At 38.6% G+C, this 17,743-nt stretch overlaps 1 protein-coding gene across 1 annotated transcript in view; it reads right to left on the bottom strand.

Moving 5' to 3' along the window:
- Positions 1-333: 333 nt before the first annotated feature.
- The window catches only part of LOC126272461 (uncharacterized), a 531,522-nt gene continuing 514,112 nt past the window's right edge, over positions 334-17,743 (bottom strand). Inside the window, exon 17 of the mRNA XM_049975356.1 lies at positions 334-710. The gene's annotated coding sequence lies outside the window, so the exon portion shown is untranslated. The remainder of the gene's footprint in view (positions 711-17,743) is intronic.

The raw sequence follows: 17,743 nt of genomic DNA, 5'->3' as shown, positions 1-17,743 counted from the left end.
AGGAAACATATAAATATGTCTTGTAATTTTAGCTTTGCAGAATTCAGTGACTTTCAGTATGACATGTTGTATAACGAGTATTTTTAACAATATAATTGAAATATTTAAAAAATTCCACAGGAATTGAATTGATATTTGAGTGCCTGGAATATCCTAATTATTTATACAAAATACCCATCTCACTTTACTTTTAAAATTAATAACTGAGACAGACATTTTCTTTGTGACAAAGAAGTTTTGCACAGAATCTATTAAAGTGTTTCCTATACAGTCTGAAACGTAATTAAAATTACTAGAGTAAATTGAGAATCAAGTCTTGAACATGCATCTATATATATCAGCACAATAAAATTTCAGTGCATTTTATTATTCATTAATTATGCATTAAATTTATGTGTGAAATTCTGCCAGAATATGGATGCAATACAGAAAAAGAATATTTTGATGTTAGAATTGTGTTGATGCAGGCCTAAGTGAATCAGATTGGGTCTTTATTTCCTAAAGACAAACCTGTAAGGAGAACCTGTTTGCATTGTCTTTCTGAAGAAACCTAAATTGTCATTTGCGATACACTGAATCAGAAAAATTAGACTTCATCTCCTTTTTTATTTCCTGTTTTCTGTCTCTTACCTCTTGGAACCAGTCAACCATTCTCATGTCTTTTGCTTGAAGTCTTGCTTAAACTCCACTCCAAGTGCCCCCATTTTCTCCTACAAATTGTACAATATCATCAATGTCAAATCAAGTTCAGGATGTAAATGATATAAATTGGATGAAGAAACAGTAAAAATTGGATGAGCAGCTAAAAAAATACACTTTTGAGATCAGATTCTTCATTTGTATGGCCATAGTGTCTGTAGTTGCTTTACAATTCTTGAGGATATTTTGGTTCTGTCATTGCCACCACAAAAATATGTGATTTTTTCGCTGGACACAATTCACTTTATTGGGGTAAAGCGTCATTAGTGATCTGTAAATAAATTATTTACATTTTGGTTTGCTTTTGCATCGAGAAACAGTTCATTAAGAATATGTTGATTTGTACTTACAGCGATTTTCATTTGATTTCTTGCTTACATCAGGAAATGTTGTCTGGTAGCACATTGTTGCTTTTCTGCCTTAGACACTGATAATTTTGATCTAATATTTAATTGTTCTGCTGCACTATGCATTTCTTATGTTTTCACAACTTAGTTTTATGAACACCATTGTACTCTGTTTGTTTTCGTATTACTAAGTATGTGTTGTAATTCGTAGTGTTGTCAACATATCCTTTCTACCAGTTTAGCTTTGACCTACAATCTTTATCTATTATTGTATGTGTATAACTCTATTTAACTATGTTTCTATGTATTTAAATACTGCATAAGAGCAGAGAAGGAGTAATGATGGAGGAACTTTTTTTTTCAGTATAGGGGAGCGAGAAACCATGATGAATGAACTTAAGTCTATAGCAGTGTGATGAAGTATGAGTTACATGAAAAGATGTGGGGAAAGAGGTGAAATGAAATTTTAAGCATGGGAGGGGGGGGGGGGGAGGTTAAGGAAGCTTGGGAGCTGGTGAGGGATGGAAAAGTCTCTTCTCTTATTCATCAGTTATAAATATCAAATATTTATTTGGTCATTGAGCAATTGTTTGTATTGTGTTAATGCTTTGGATGTGGAAATTTTCTTGGAAAGCGAGGAGGTGTCTGTCTTTACCCTCAATCTCCATCATGAGATGTCGACCAAAGGTCCATAAAGAAAATTATCCAGTCTGTCCAATAGTAAATTTCAGTGCATCTCCTACATACATACTAGCAAAACAAATGCAGTCACAGTTTACCCAGCATTATAAACTAGAAAATGGTAGTACAATCAGAAATACCTCTCAATTGGTAGAACATATAATAGACACTAAAATCCCTAGGACAGCAACACTGCTCTCCTTAGATGTAGAAAGTATGTACAGTTGCATCCCCATTAATGAAACTATAAAAATAATTGAAGAGAAACTGACAACACACAACCAGCTATCTCATGAACACGCAGATGAAACAATAAAATTATTACAGTTAATATCACAACAAAATTATTTTGAATTTAATCAAGAATATTACATACAAGAAAAAGGTTTACCCATAGGTTCACCTATTTCAGGAATATTTGCCAAATTTTCATTAATCATACGGAAAACTTAATATTTGTAAGTATAATGAGTAGGACCTGTGGTCTTGGGGTAGGGTTTCTGATTTATAATCAAAATGTGTTCGGTCCCTGGTTCGAATCCCGCCGCTGCTTAAATTTTGATTAATAATCATCATTGGTGGTCGAAGACTTCCAGCATAAGAAGGCACCCTTATTCTGCCAACAGCCTTGTCATAGAGGACAGAGGAGTGGACAGAGGTTCAGGACACTCTCTTGTCCTAGGGGAGGGAAACTGCACCTAAATGCAGAAGAATCCACGAAGATCAATGGTATGAGGATGCAGAAGGCAATGGAAACCACTTCATTAAAGACACGTAACGTGTATCCACAGAGCATGTGGCCTGTAATTGAGAAAGTGTCGTGATGATCTCTCTTTTAGGAAAAGATTCCGGCATAGTCCCCCATACGGATCTCTGGGAGGGACTGCCAAGGGGGAGGTTACCATGAGAAAAAGATTGAATACTCAACGAAATAATAACACGCTACAAGTCAGGGCGTGGAAAGTCAGAAGCTTTAACTCGGTAGGGAAACTAGAAAATCTGAAAAGGGAAATGCAAAGGCTCAATCTAGAAGTGGAAAGGAGACAAGGATTTCTGGTCAGGTGAGAACGGCGTAATATCAACAGCAGCAGAAAATGTTATAATGGGGGTAAGATTCATTATGAATAGGAAGGCAGGGAAGAGAGCGTGTTACTGTAAACAGTTCAGTGGTAGAGTTATTCTTATCAGAATCGACAGCAAACCAACACTAACAATGATAGTTCAGGTATACATGACGATGTTGCAAGCTGAAGATGAAGAGATAGAGAAGGCATATAAGGCTATTGAAAGGGTAATACAGTATGGAAATGGAGATGAAAATTTAACCGTCATGGTGGACTGGAATGCAGTTGTAGGGGAGGGATAAGCAGAAAAGTTTGCAGGAGAATATGGGCTTGGGATAACAGATAAGAGTGGAGAAAGATTAATTGAGTTCTGTAATAAACTTCAGCTACTAACAGCGAATACTCTTTTCAGGAATCACAAGAGGAGGAGGTATACTTGGAGAACGCTAGGTGATAAAGGGAGATTTCAGTTAGATTACATCATGGTCAGACAGAGATTCCGAAATCAGATACTAGATTGCTAGGCATACCGAGGAGCAGATATAGACTCAGATCACAACATAGTAAGGATGAAGAGTAGGTTGAATTTTAAGACATTAGTCAGGATGAATCAATAGGCAAAGAAGTGGGATACAGAAGTACTAAGGAATGACGACATATGCTTGAAGTTCTCTAAAGTTATAGATATGGCAATAAGGAATAGCTCAGCAGGCAGTACAGTTGAAGAAGAGTGGACAACCCTAAAAACGGCGATAGCAGAAGTTAGAAAAGAAAACATAGGTACAAAGAACTTTACTGCAAAGCAACCATGGGCAACAGAAGAAATATTTCAATTGATCAATCAAAGGAGGAAGTACAGAATTGTTCCGGGAGAATCAGAAATAGGGAAATACAAGTTGCTGAGGAATTAAATAAATAGCAAGTGCAGGGAAGCTAAGACGAAATGGCTGCATGAAAAATGTGAAGAAATCGAAAAAGAAATAATTGTCAGTAGGACTGACTCAGCACACAGGAAAGTCAAAACAACCTTTGGTGACATTAAAAGCAAGGGTGATAATTTTAAGAGTGCAATGGGATTCCAGTGTTAAATGCAGATGAGAAAGTGGGTAGGTGGAAAGAGTACATTGAAAGCCTCTACAAGGGAGAAGAATTGTCTGATGTGATAGCAGAAGAAACAAGGGACGATTGAGAAGAGATAAAGGGGACCCGGTATTAGAATCAGAACTTGGAGGACTTAACATCAAATAGGCAGAAAGGATAGATAACATTTCATCAAAATTTCTAAAATCGTTTGGGGAAGTGGCAACAAGACGACTATTCAGATTGGTGTGTAGAATGTATGGGTCTGGCTTCATACGATCTGACTTTCGGAAAAAATCATCCACACAATTCAGAAGATGGAAAGGGCTGACAAGTGAGAGAATTATCGCACTACCAGCTTAACAGCTTATACATTCAACTTGATAACAATAATAATATACAGAAGAATGGAAAAGAAAATTCAGGATGCGCTAGATGTTGAGCAGTTTGGCTTTAGGAAAGGTAAAGGCACGTGAGAGGCAATTCTGATGTTGCGGTTAATAATGGAAGCAAAACTAATTAACTAATCAAGACACGTTCATAGGATTTGTCGACCTGGAAAAAGCGTTTGACAATATAAAATGGTGCAAGATGCTCGAAATTCTGAGAAAAATAGGGGTAAGCTATAGGGAGAGATGGGTCATATACAATATGTACAACAGACAACAGGGAATAATGAGAGAGGACAACCAAGAATGAAGTGCTCATATTAAAAAGGATGTTGGACAAAGATTTAGTCTTTCACCCCTACTGTTCAATCTATACATCTAGGAAGCAACAATGGAAATAAAAGAATCGTTCAGGAGTGTAATTAAAATTCAAGGTGAAAGGATATCAATGATACAATTCGCTGATGACATTGCTATCCTGAGTGAAAGTGTAGAAGAATTACATGATCTGATGAAAGGAATGAACAGTCTAATGAGTACAGAGTATGGATTGAGAGTAAATCGAAGAAAGACAAAGGTAATGAGAAGTAATAGAAATGAGAGCAACGTGGAACTTAATATTAGGAGTGATGGTCACGAAGTAAATGAAGTTAAGGAATTCTGCTACCTAGGCAGCAAAATAACGAGTGGTGGACAGAGTAAGGAGGACATAAAGAACAGACTAGCAGTGGCAAGATAAGTCTACTAATATCAGACATCGGCCTTAATTTGAGGCACAAATTTCTTAGAATGTATGTATGGAGCACAGCATTATATGGTAGTGAAATATGGACTGTGGGGAAACTGGAACAGAAGAGAATAGAAGCATGTGAGATGTGGTGCTACAGATGGATGTTGAAAATTGGGTGGACAGATAAGGTAAGGAATGAGGAGGTTCTGTGGAGAATCGGAGAGGAAAGGAATATGTGGAAACCACTGATAAGGAGAAGGAACTGGGTGATAGGACATCTGTTAAGACATGAGGGAATGACTTCCAAGGTACTAGAGGGAGCTGTAGAAAGGAAAAACTTTGTGGACATAACCATAATGAAAGACAATAATAAACACACATTTGACATGTGCAGAAAACGCACAAGTGATATTATCTTAAATGCAACCTCTAACCACCTGAAGAGACACAGACAAGCAGCAATCAGGTCCATGTCAAACAGGCTGAACAATATCCCTCTAAACACTTCTGGCTACCAGGAAGAGCTAGCCATTGTAAATGAAATAACATTAAAAATGCACACAAAGAAACAATGGAAGACAAACTAAACAATAAATAGACAAATAGGGAAAAACCAACAAAACCACACTAGCTGATACTACTTGCACTACAACAAAAAATGGCATACAATGACCTACCACAACAATTAACACATAAAGTAGGTAACATTTTCAAAAAACTAGGTATTAAAATTGGTTACAAAACAGACAACTCAATGCAGAAGCACATGCCAAAACTGAAATCAAAACCAGTCAGATACCTACATTCTGGTATCTATCACCTCAGTTTCAGAGATTGCGAAACGCTATACACTGGAATGACTGACATGACTTTCAACACAACATATAAAGAACACATCAGAGCATTTAAATATGGTACAGACCATTCATCATTTGCAGATCATCTAAAACAAGAACACCATAGACCAAGCAATATTGAAACAGACATAAATATCACAAAAATCAATAAAGAGAGACACCTCCTAGCTTTCCAAGAAAATTTCCACATCCAAAGCATTAACACAAAATAAACAGTTTCTCAATGATCAAATACATATTGGAAACCAAACTCTACATAAAATAATTGATGAAATTAAAAGAGTAAGAGAAGAGCCTTTTCCATCCTTCACCCACTCCCACTCTCCCTTAACGTCCACCCCCCTCCCCTACTCATAATTTCATTTCATTTCTCGTCCCACACCCTCTCCTGCAACTTACACTCCATCACACTGCTATACACTAATGTCCATTCATCATGGTTTCTCACTCCTATGTATCGAAAAAAAAGTTCCTCCATCACTACTCCTTCCCTACTCTAACACGGTATTTAAATAGACAGAAACATTATTAAGTAGAATTACACACATACAATAATAAATAAATAAAATAAGGTTGTAGGTCAAAGACAAAGTGGTGGAAAGTTTATGTTGGCAACACTACAAAAAACTACCCACTACACAATGGTGTTTATAAAAGTGTGTTGTGAAAAGCGTAAGAAATGCATAGTGCAGCAGAACAACTAAATATTAAACCAAACTTGTCACTGTGTAATGCAGAAAAGCAACGATGTGTTAGCAAACGGCATTTCACGATGTAAGCGAGAAATCAGCTGTACTGTAAGTACAAATCAGCGTATCCTTAACGAACTGCTTTTCGATCTAAAAGCAAATCAAAGTTAATTACAGACAACTGATGATGCTTTACCTCAATAAATCGAAATGCGTCTGGTGAAAAAAATCACGCATTTTTGTAGTATCAATGACAGAACAAAAATACCCTCATGAACTTTTGAGATCACTTACTTAGGACGTATATCAGGCATTTTCTGGCATATAAATGACACAGTTGCTCGCTAAGTTAACATTTACTGATAGCTCTGTTGGTAGAAGAAACTAGTCACATAAACGATCATACTGTCACAAAACTTTACCCACTGCTCGAGTGATCACTTAATCACAGAATATGCCGTGACACACAAGCAAACACTACAAATACTGTGCATAATCCACAGTCCAAGCAACCGCTGCAGTCACTGACATTCCATCGCACAAGTGACCACAGAAGAAACAACACACCCCGTCGATCAGCCAACCACTGTAACAACAGCATTCCCTATGTGCAGGTGACATCTATTAGAATTAAACAATATATCGCTCAAGCAGTCACTAAAGTGGCAGCATTTACTGCAGCACAAATGAGCAGTGAAGGCACTACACAACCTGTCGTTTGGGCGACCACTCAATTCACAACACTGTGGCAGCACACATAATGCACCAGCACACTCTGACATGCATCCTTTTTTCTCTATTGTTATTTCCTCCATGCCCCATTCGGGCTGAGAGGTGGTCTGTCAGCGATGCAGTCAACCTGCTCTTCAGCCAGCTAACAATAAAAATTAAATGAGACGAAAAAGCAAGAAACATGAAGGTGCGATACTTTCAATGAATTTAAAACTTTTTAGAGGTGAAGATAAAATGGAAGTTTTTTATGTGTGAGAGATATTACTTCTTGTACTTGAAGTTGGAAACAGTAATCATAAAAGACAAAACAAAGAACAATAAGAGCACATTTAAAGTATGACGCCAAAACACTGACACTTAAAAGAAGCACTTCACCTGGCACTAAAACTGGTCTGACCCATGGTGGGATGGGGAGTCCGTTGTTGAAGAGGAAAAGGTTGTATAGTGAGAACTGAGGAGGGTAGATCTGTGGTGTTAAAGAGATGGAGGACTGGTGCATAGTAATCGATCAGCTAGGAGTGGCTGTTGGGACAGAAGAGGGGGTGAAGTGGAGAGGGGTATTGGTGGGGGTAGTAATTGTTGGAAAAGGGGAGGGGAGAAAGTATGGCAGGATAGGGAAAAAAGGGGGTAGAGAACTGCAGGGAGGGGGTAAGAGGGAAAGGCATCTGTGTATGTTTTGTTATATATTGGTCCAGTGAAGTTGCAGCAGATGGAACACATATTACCTTTCTCTGTTACATAACCCTGCTGAGGCCCCAAAATTGAGCACACACTGGGACTAAACTACAGGAACTGAATGCAGCACTCGCAAATTATATCATTAGAGTCCCTGTTTTCATATCAGCTGGTCCAGGTGTGAACTAGCAGTACTGTGCTGTAGTCAACACTGTAAGCTCTCATGTTGGCTAATGCTGTTAACAGTGCTGCACTGTGGCCTGCACTAAAGGTTCTAACCTTGGCCGACTGATGATGGTACTGTGACTGACTGTGCATGGCAATCTTCTATGATCCTGCCACACACTTTTTAGGAACTGAAAAAATGAGTTCTAAACCGAATTAGAAATTTATGTTACTAAATACATACAATAGAGGTACAATATGAGCAGGATGAGATCATTTCCCGGTTGTGTTAATCTTATGTTATTACTTGATTATTTTATATACAGCTGTGTGTGCATAGAATTTTGTCAGCTGTGGATGGCATAGGTGTCAAAAATTAACAATATGTGCAAATACACTGTAACAACAAAAAGGTGTGCGCATTATCTGCAACATATCTTGAGCTTATACAGAATTATATGACGATTATGTAAAATAGCGTTTCTGTGATATAGCTATTGTTAGTACACTTTTGAAATAGTTTGATGATTAGAACAAAAATTTGTGAAGCGCCTTCACTTTGACCGAATTAAAATATACCTCATTCATGTTATGTATTTAAATGTAATTGAAGCGGTGTGTGTCCTGATTACAACTATACAAAGGCATTTCTCCTAAGAGAAACTAATGAATAAAATCATGAAAATAATTATCCCCTAAATAGCAAGGTCATCATCTATCCAGACACTATGTTGCCATGTCGGTCAGTGAGAGAGAAACTGGTAGAAGCAGTGCTGAAACCAATTACCTTGTACTGCAACTTGCCTTACTGCAAATAAGCTCCGTATCAACGATACAGGTATCATTAAAACACTAATTAATATCTTTATTAACAGAAATTGTTCGTCTTTATAATAAAACCACTGAAGCAGTGGTCCACCGGCATTTAAGGACGCACTGTATGAGATATGCCTAATGTAGATATGCCTGTGCGACCTACTGGTTGCCATTACAATCTGGTTGCAAAAACGGTTGCGTTACGAATCACCATAACATGCTCCTACCTCGTGGCAGAAATGGCAAACAACATAAGTCACACATTTATTAAACTGTGTTAAGACATAATAAATCTATTATGTTGTGCTTATTTTGTTAAACGACTGTAGAAGTATGTATTATGTATTATAAACAATCACAGCTTTAGAAACAAAGAATTATTGTTAAGAGAATACCCGCATATTAATCTAATTGTTAGTATCCTCCCCTTTCTGAGAACAAACAGCTCTCAAACAAATATTTTCGAAATAGGCAGTAGTGGTGTGAGCACAGAGCATGTGCGCAATGTTTGCATGGTGAAAATCGAGCACTGGAAAAATTATCCTCAGATGGCTGCTGATTGATGCTGCTATTTTATAAAAAGTGCACCGATTGTCGCCTGTAATTTACGAGTGCAACTACCACACACAGTTAATAAAGCAGTTATCAGATCCTAATTAGGTAAAAATGAAGTGAACTGAAGAGGCACTTGTAAATAGACAGAAGGCAGTGACAATGCTTTTCTTGTTATATAATCTAAATATAAAAGTTACTCCATTTACAACTTCATTGGCATTCAGGAATACAAATAAACATAAATTTTTGGATGTAACTGCATATGAACATCTGTCTGTCTGTGCAAGAAAGTCAGTATTTACATGTTTATGGATATTTATATTTATATATTTACTCAGTTGTATGTATTACAATTGATACATGTTCTATTCATTACATATAGGCCTTGAGATTTTGAGTGTACATTGACATTTACATAGCTTAGTGTACTGTTTAGTGTACCCTATGTGTAGAACAAGTTGCAATATAATAAAAGGTTTACAGTGTATTAAGTTTTTCAGTTTATGAATAATTTCTTTCTGTATAATTTTATCAAAACTGATTGTTAAAAGTGTTTAGAGATTTTAGATTTGATCTGTAGCTTGTTCTGAATTCCTCATAGATAATTATATGAATAAACTTTTTATGAATGATAAATACCTTCTTAACATTTGCTGAGCTTCCGCATATTATTTCAAATTCACATAATGGATTTAAATCTTTTTTGTGTACTAGTACCAGTTTGTTATTTCTATTATATATATCTTAAGTAAAACCTTTTCAGCTTCATGCATTAAAAAATCTGGGTAAGTTCAAGAACGACTCATACACTGAGGGTTCTGTACAAACTTTATTACGTTATGGGGAAGGTAGGCAAATCTGACTGGGTGGGTAAACCCAAATCAGTTGAGGTATGGAACACTAAATTGGGATTTACTCACTCTTCCTGAACCATGCCAACTTAAGGTGGCCATATTTTGGATTGATAAATCTGCATCTTCAATATGGTATAGAACTTTGGTTTGGAGCTCCAGAAGTCTATACAGACATGCTTTGTAGACTACAAAAAAGGCTGTAAGAATGGTAGTTAAGGTCAACAAGACAGTCACACAGAGAAAATTTCAGAAAATATGAAATACTATCTATCCTATGTACATTCTGCTTGCAATAATCTTTGTGAAACTGAACACAGAACATAAAGTACACTGGATAGGAAAACTTTTAAAAAATTACAAGTAATAAAGAAGCTGTTGACCACAATACTGTAAATACCTTAAAGAAGAAAATGAAGTATTTATCAAAAGAGAAATGATGTATTCAAGGCAAGATTTGAAAGACTAATTTTTCATTATAAAACTGCTAGTGTATATAGATTTAAGTTCGCTTTTATAACTAAAAACTGGTACTTTCTAATTTACACTTTTTATATTAATGTCTGATGTTCTTTTTTACTGGTAAATGGAGTACAGTTAGTACAGCCTTATATCTCAGTATATATCTATAAACAAAAACAATAACTGTGTCGAAAATGATTGTCATATTGACAGCAAATTAATAAATGGACATGTAGTTCGGCCATAAAAATCTTCAATTTGAGTATTTATGTGAACATAATGGCCAAGAAGACAATTGCAAATCTTAAATGAAATTTGTGCTTATGTAAACCGTTTCTGGTATGACATTTTCTTGTTAAAATTGTGGAAATCAAGTTTGGGACAGCTTTCAGATCCAATAATACCTCTGGTCATACCAGGCATTCTCCAACTAATATGCTATAAGTGTCCTAGTAATCTATACCAATGTCATATCAATGATCATATAGCTGAAACACTAAGTAGTAGACAGGCATATACTCAAGATTTGAAATTTGTATCCTATCTCATTCTGACAATGTCCATCTTCAGACCTAAGAGGTAAACAAAAACACACAGCAATATGTTCCAAGTGCTGTTGAAAATATAACTGCGTGCATGTATATGGTTTTTTTTTTTCTTTTGCTTTTGGTCACTCCCAAATGACTGTTGTCTGTGCAGTGTATCATGTACAAAAAGTAAACAAGGTTTCCACATAATGGCCAGTCCTCCATTGTATCTGACTTTGTTAATTCAACCCTAGATAATATCTACACTGACTTCCACAAAAACTGAAGCACTTAGAGGACTCTGAGGCATGTTCCTCTAGTTTTGAACATGTGCACACAATCATGGAGCATGTAAATGATTTGAGTCGAAATTCTGTGACAGAGAGGATGGCTGTTGCAGTGGAGCAGCATTGTTCATGTTTAGTTCTGTTACCAGGTCTGACAGTGTATATAAAAAGTGTGAATAGTTTCAGATGTTGAGCGATCACTTTGAGGAACATGAGATTCTATGTACTCGTATCAGGCAGCATTTTCATCACCCGACAGAGTTAGGAAAGAGTCTTATTATATATGTTCATTTGGATGGTTGGTCAAACTGTGCAATATCCTTATTTGTGGGGTATACAGATGTATCAGCGATCGAAAGTTGGACACCATAGGAATGTTTGGGCAGGTGCAGTTGCCACAAAGGATTCGATCAACCATATCCAACCATCACAAGTAAGGATCACTGTATTATGCACCAACTGCATCATAATACATTCATGTGTACGTGAACCATCCAGGAACAAGTAAAGCACTTCCTGTGACACTCTGTGTGGTTGGAGGCTAGTAGCAGTGAGTCTAGGGAACTACCATCCCACATGTAAGCTCAGTTCAGCTGTGGATTCACTGTTGCCTTGAAGTCCACACAAAGTCTTAACTTTCCGGAAGGTTTTGGCAAAATTACTAAGGGTGATGCCCAGAGAGAAGCCTGCACACGTTCAATTACACCTTGTGATTCCAATTCGTGTAATGTTTTTGCGACCTCATCACGCAATGCGTGGGGAACATTGCGCGCTCAGAAAAATTTCGGTTGCGCGTGTACTGTCAGTTCCAAATGTGCTTTATAGTTCTTAGCGCAACCGAGGCCCGGTGCAAAAATGTCTGCAAATTCTTCACATAGACGAGAAACACTGTCTGAAGGCACAGTCTGGTTCACTGATAGGACCTGATTTACTATAGACAAGTTAAACAACTGAAATAAATCGAAACCAAACAAGTTCACTGCAGAAGAAGAACGAAGGACGTAAAATGACACAAGTTTTGTTTGTCCTTTGTATGTTGCAAGAAGGTTGCACTGTCCTAACACAGGGATACGTTGACCAGAGTAGCTATTTAAAGTAACATTTGCGGCACACAACGGAGGTGTGCCCAGCAGTTTGTAAGTGTCTTGATTGATCAGTGAAACTGCAGCTCCGGTATCGAGCTGGAATGGTATCACTTTGCCGTTAATGTCCAAGTCTACAAAAAGTTTATTGTCCTGCTGACGACAAGAGCTACTGTCTCGTGCAACGTGAATTGACACTGGTACATAATCATTTGCGACTTGACGGGAGTTCCGGCGATGTCGACGCACACTGTTTTTGGGACGAACACAGACACTGTTAGAGAGAGTGGCACGGCGCGGAGTGGAATGAACTACATGAATTTCCATGGGCGAAGTTTCGCGAGCCTGAGTATCCTTGGTTCGATTCCGATTCCAGCGCGAAGCAAAGGGCCTGGAACGGTTTTGAGCTTCCGATCTGAGCTTTTTCTGGCAAACACTCTGAACATGTCCTTTTTATTACAATAAAAGCAAATAGCTTGGCGTGACGGACAATTCTCATGCGAATGTTTAGTAGCACACTGCGGGCATGATTTGATCACTGCATTTGCTTGCTGGCGCGGCACACGTGGCTGAGAGCCTGGCGGCAGCGGCGTGGCCGGGCGCGCGGGCTGTTTACTGCTCCGTGCAGCTCGCCCGGCGGGCCGGTTAACCTGACACACTGCTGGCGAAGTTTCAAATGATTCCTGAGCAAAGTCAAGTATGTCCTGCCTATGCAATATGTCCATCACTTGTTGAAGTGAGGGTTTTACTAGTTTCAAAATCTGTTCCCTTATACGAACATCAGAAACGTTCTGTGCAATTGCATCACGTACCATAGTATCTGAATAAGGGACTCCACACTGACACTCAAAAGCACAATCCCTAGTAAGGCCTTGCAAGGTTGCAACCCACTCTCTATTAGTCTGACCTGCCGTACGTTTTGCGCGAAAGAAGGTATACCGTTTGGCAACTACATTGATTGATTCTTTGAAATATGCATCTAATGCAGACAAAATTTCTTCGTAGGACAGAGTTGCGACGTCGCGTCGGGGAAATAATTTGACTATCACACGGTACGTGGTCACACCTACGGATGAAAGGAGGGAAGGCTGCTGCTCGTTACCTTGAATTCTGTAGGCGGAGAGATGGAATCCAAATTGGCGTGACCACTCCGTCCAGCTTTCCAGTGCAGCATCGAAAAGTGGGTGCAACAGCGTGTTGTGGCTGCGTTAGCGATGGAGCGGCTGCTGCCGCATCGTTTTGCATCGCACGCTGACCCTGGACGAGCTGTCCAAGGGCATCCAGTAAGTCCTGCGTCTGCTGATTCTGTAAGCGATAAAATTCGGACAGTACATCTGGAGATTGTGGCGAAGCCATTGCACAATATCGATAAGAACACTGCTACTCTCGTCGCCAATGTTGTGGTTGGCAGGAGAGCCAACCGTGTAGTAAAGGAGGCCGAAATGCACGCGTCTCAGCTCACGCAGGCTGGCGTGAGGTCTGGAACATGACAAGGGAATTAGAATTGAGAAAAACGTACGTAGCTAGTGGAATACTTAACTTTAATCCATTAATGGAGAACGTCGCTCTTTATGGTACATGATTCACAATATCAATAGTACGGATACTGGCGCCTTGCTAGGTCGTAGCAAATAACGTAGCTGAAGGCTATGCTAACTATCGTCTCGGCAAATGAGAGCGTAATTTTTCAGTGAACCATCGCTAGCAAAGTCGGCTGTACAACTGGGGCGAGTGCTAGGAAGTCTTTCTAGATCTGCCGTGTGGCGGCGCTCGGTCTGCAATCAATTGATAGTGGCGACACGTGGCCTCTCATATCTCACAGTAACATGATGCTATTTTTCAAAAGATCAGTGTTTGTCTTAAGTGGCATGTATCTCTATGGACAGCAAGTGTGATGTTGAGGTACTCTCGCAGCCAGCAAGAACCCCAGACCTGTTCCTGATAGAACATGAATGAGATCAGCATGGATGTCAACTTTGTCTGAGTACCTGTATCCAAGATATCGAGGACCAAAGATTAGCTTCTATAGTTGTGGGCCAGCTTGGCTTAATGGAAGATACAATGGCTTCATGACACCATTCCAAACTGAATCAGTGGATGTACCCTGACTAGAGGGGATGCAACATCATACTGGTAAATGGAATCATACAGCCAAATTCTTTGTAAATTTGTGTAGATTTTGTAATCACTAAAATAACATCAAATCCTCTGTCAACCAATGAATTTCAATTTAATTTCCTCTTCTCCTTTTGTGTATTTCACTTTTTTGTGGAAGCGTATTTAAATATTTAGACTTCCTTTTCCATGTTTCATTTTCCAGGAAAAAAATATTAGCCATAAAGAGAGAAGAAATTTGTAGTTTCATTTCACTTTATTTATTTCTGTTCAAAAAGAAAATAAACGATTTGATTTCTCAGGTAATACAGTTGTAGAGCTGATGTCAGTTGTAGAATTTTGCGGATTTCTTTTAGTACTCAAGTGAATGACGTCATACTTTTATTTACTCAGGGTCAATTGCTACTTTTTGCACCACAAATCATTTTAAAATTCGTTTTGGTCATCTGATGACTTTGTTGTTGTTGTTGTCTTCAGTCCTGAGACTGGTTTGATGCAGCTCTCCATGCTACTCTATCCTGTGCAAGCTTCTTCATCTCCCAGTACCGACTGCAACCTACATCTTTCTGAATCTGCTTAGTGTACTCATCTCTCGGTCTCCCTCTACGATTTTTACCCTCCACGCTGCCCTCCAATGCTAAATTTGTGATCCCTTGATGCCTCAAAACATGTCCTACCAACCGATCCCTTCTTCTAGTCAAGTTGTGCCACAGACTTCTCTTCTCCCCAATCCTATTCAATACCTCCCCATTAGTTACGTGCTCTATCCACCTTATCTTCAGTATTCTTCTGTAGCACCACATTTCGAAAGCTTCTATTCTCTTCTTGTCCAAACTAGTTATCGTCCATGTTTCACTTCCATACATGGCTACACTCCAAACAAATACTTTCAGAAACGACTTCCTGATACATAAATCTATATTCGATGTTAACAAATTTCTCTTCTTCAGAAACGCTTTCCTTGCCATTGCCAGTCTACATTTTATATCCTCTCTACTTCGACCATCATCAGTTATTTTACTTCCTAAATAGCAAAACTCCTTTACTACTTTAAGTGTCTCATTTCCTAATCTAATTCCCTCAGCATCACCCGATTTAATTTGACTACATTCCATTATCCTCGTTTTGCTTTTGTTAATGTTCATCTTATATCCGGCTTTCAAGACACTGTCCATTCCGTTCAACTGCTCTTCCAAGTCCTTTGCCGTCTCTGACAGAATTACAATGGCATCGGCGAACCTCAAAGTTTTTACTTCGTCTCCATGAATTTTAATACCTATTCCAAATTTTTCTTTTGTTTCCTTTACTGCTTGCTCAATATACAGATTGAATAACATCGGGGAGAGGCTACAACCCTGTCTCACTCTTTTCCCAACCACTGCTTCCCTTTCATGCCCCTCGACTCTTATGACTGCCATCTGGTTTCTGTACAAATTATAAATAGCCTTTCGCTCCCTGTATTTTACCCCTGCCACCTTTAGAATTTGAAAAAGAGTATTCCAGTCAACATTGTCAAAAGCTTTCTCTAAGTCTACAAATGCTAGAAACGTAGGTTTGCCTTTTCTTAATCTTTCTTCTAAGATAAGTCGTAAGGTCAGTATTGCCTCACGTGTTCCAACATTTCGACGGAATCCAAACTGATCTTCCCCGAGGTCTGCATCTACCAGTTTTCCCATTTGTCTGTAAAGAATTCGCGTTAGTATTTTGCAGCCGTGGCTTATTAAACTGATAGTTCGGTAATTTTCACATCTGTCAGCACCTGCTTTCTTTGGGATTGGAATTATTATATTCTTCTTGAAGTCTGAGGGTATTTCGCCTGTCTCATACATCTTGCTCACCAGCTGGTAGAGTTTTGTCAGGACTGGTTGTCCCAAGACCGTCAGTAGTTCTAATGGAATGTTGTCTACTCCGGGGGCCTTGTTTCGACTCAGGTCTTTCAGTGCTCTGTCAAACTCTTCACGCAGTATCGTATCTCCCATTTCGTCTTCATCTACATCCTCTTCCATAATATTGTCCTCAAGTACATTGCCCTTGTATAAACCTTCTATATACTCCTTCCACCTTTCTGCCTTCCCTTCTTTGCTTAGAACTGGGTTGCCATCTGAGCTCTTGATATTCATACACGTGGTTCTCTTCTCTCCAAAGGTCTCTTTAATTTTCCTGTAGGCAGTATCTATCTTACCCCTAGTGAGATAAGCTTCTACATCCTTACATTTGTCCTCTAGCCATCCCTGTTTAGCCATTTTGCACTTCCTGTCGATCTCGTTTTTGAGACGTTTGTATTCCTTTTTGCCTGCTTCATTTACTGCATTTTTATATTTTCTCCTTTCATCAATTAAATTCAATATTTCTTCTGTCACCCAAGGATTTCTAGCAGCCCTCGTCCTTGTACCTACTTTATCCTCTGCTACCTTCACTACTACATCCCTCAGAGCTACCCATTCTTCTTCTACTGTATTTCTTTCCCCTATTCCTGTCAATTGTTCCCTTATGCTCTCCCTGAAACTCTGTACAACCTCTGGTTCTTTCAGTTTATCCAGGTCCCATCTCCTTAATTTCCCACATTTTTGCAGTTTCTTCAGTTTTAATCTACAGGTCATAACCAATAGATTGTGGTCAGAGTCCACATCTGCCCCTGGAAATGTCTTACAACTTAAAACCTGGTTCCTAAATCTCTGTCTTACCATTATATAATCTATCTGATACCTTTTAGTATCTCCAGGGTTCTTCCACGTATACAACCTTCTTTCATGATTCTTAAACCAAGTGTTAGCTATGATTAAGTTGTGCTCTGTGCAAAATTCTACTAGGCGGCTTCCTCTTTCATTTCTTAGCCCCAATCCATATTCACCTACTATGTTTCCTTCTCTCCCTTTTCCTACACTCGAATTCCAGTCACCCATTACTATTAAATTTTCGTCTCCCTTCACTATCTGAATA

The sequence above is a fragment of the Schistocerca gregaria genome, chromosome 1 (assembly GCF_023897955.1).
Source record: "Schistocerca gregaria isolate iqSchGreg1 chromosome 1, iqSchGreg1.2, whole genome shotgun sequence".
Lineage (NCBI taxonomy): Eukaryota > Metazoa > Arthropoda > Insecta > Orthoptera > Acrididae > Schistocerca > Schistocerca gregaria.
This window is presented reverse-complemented; position numbering and strand designations above follow the sequence as displayed.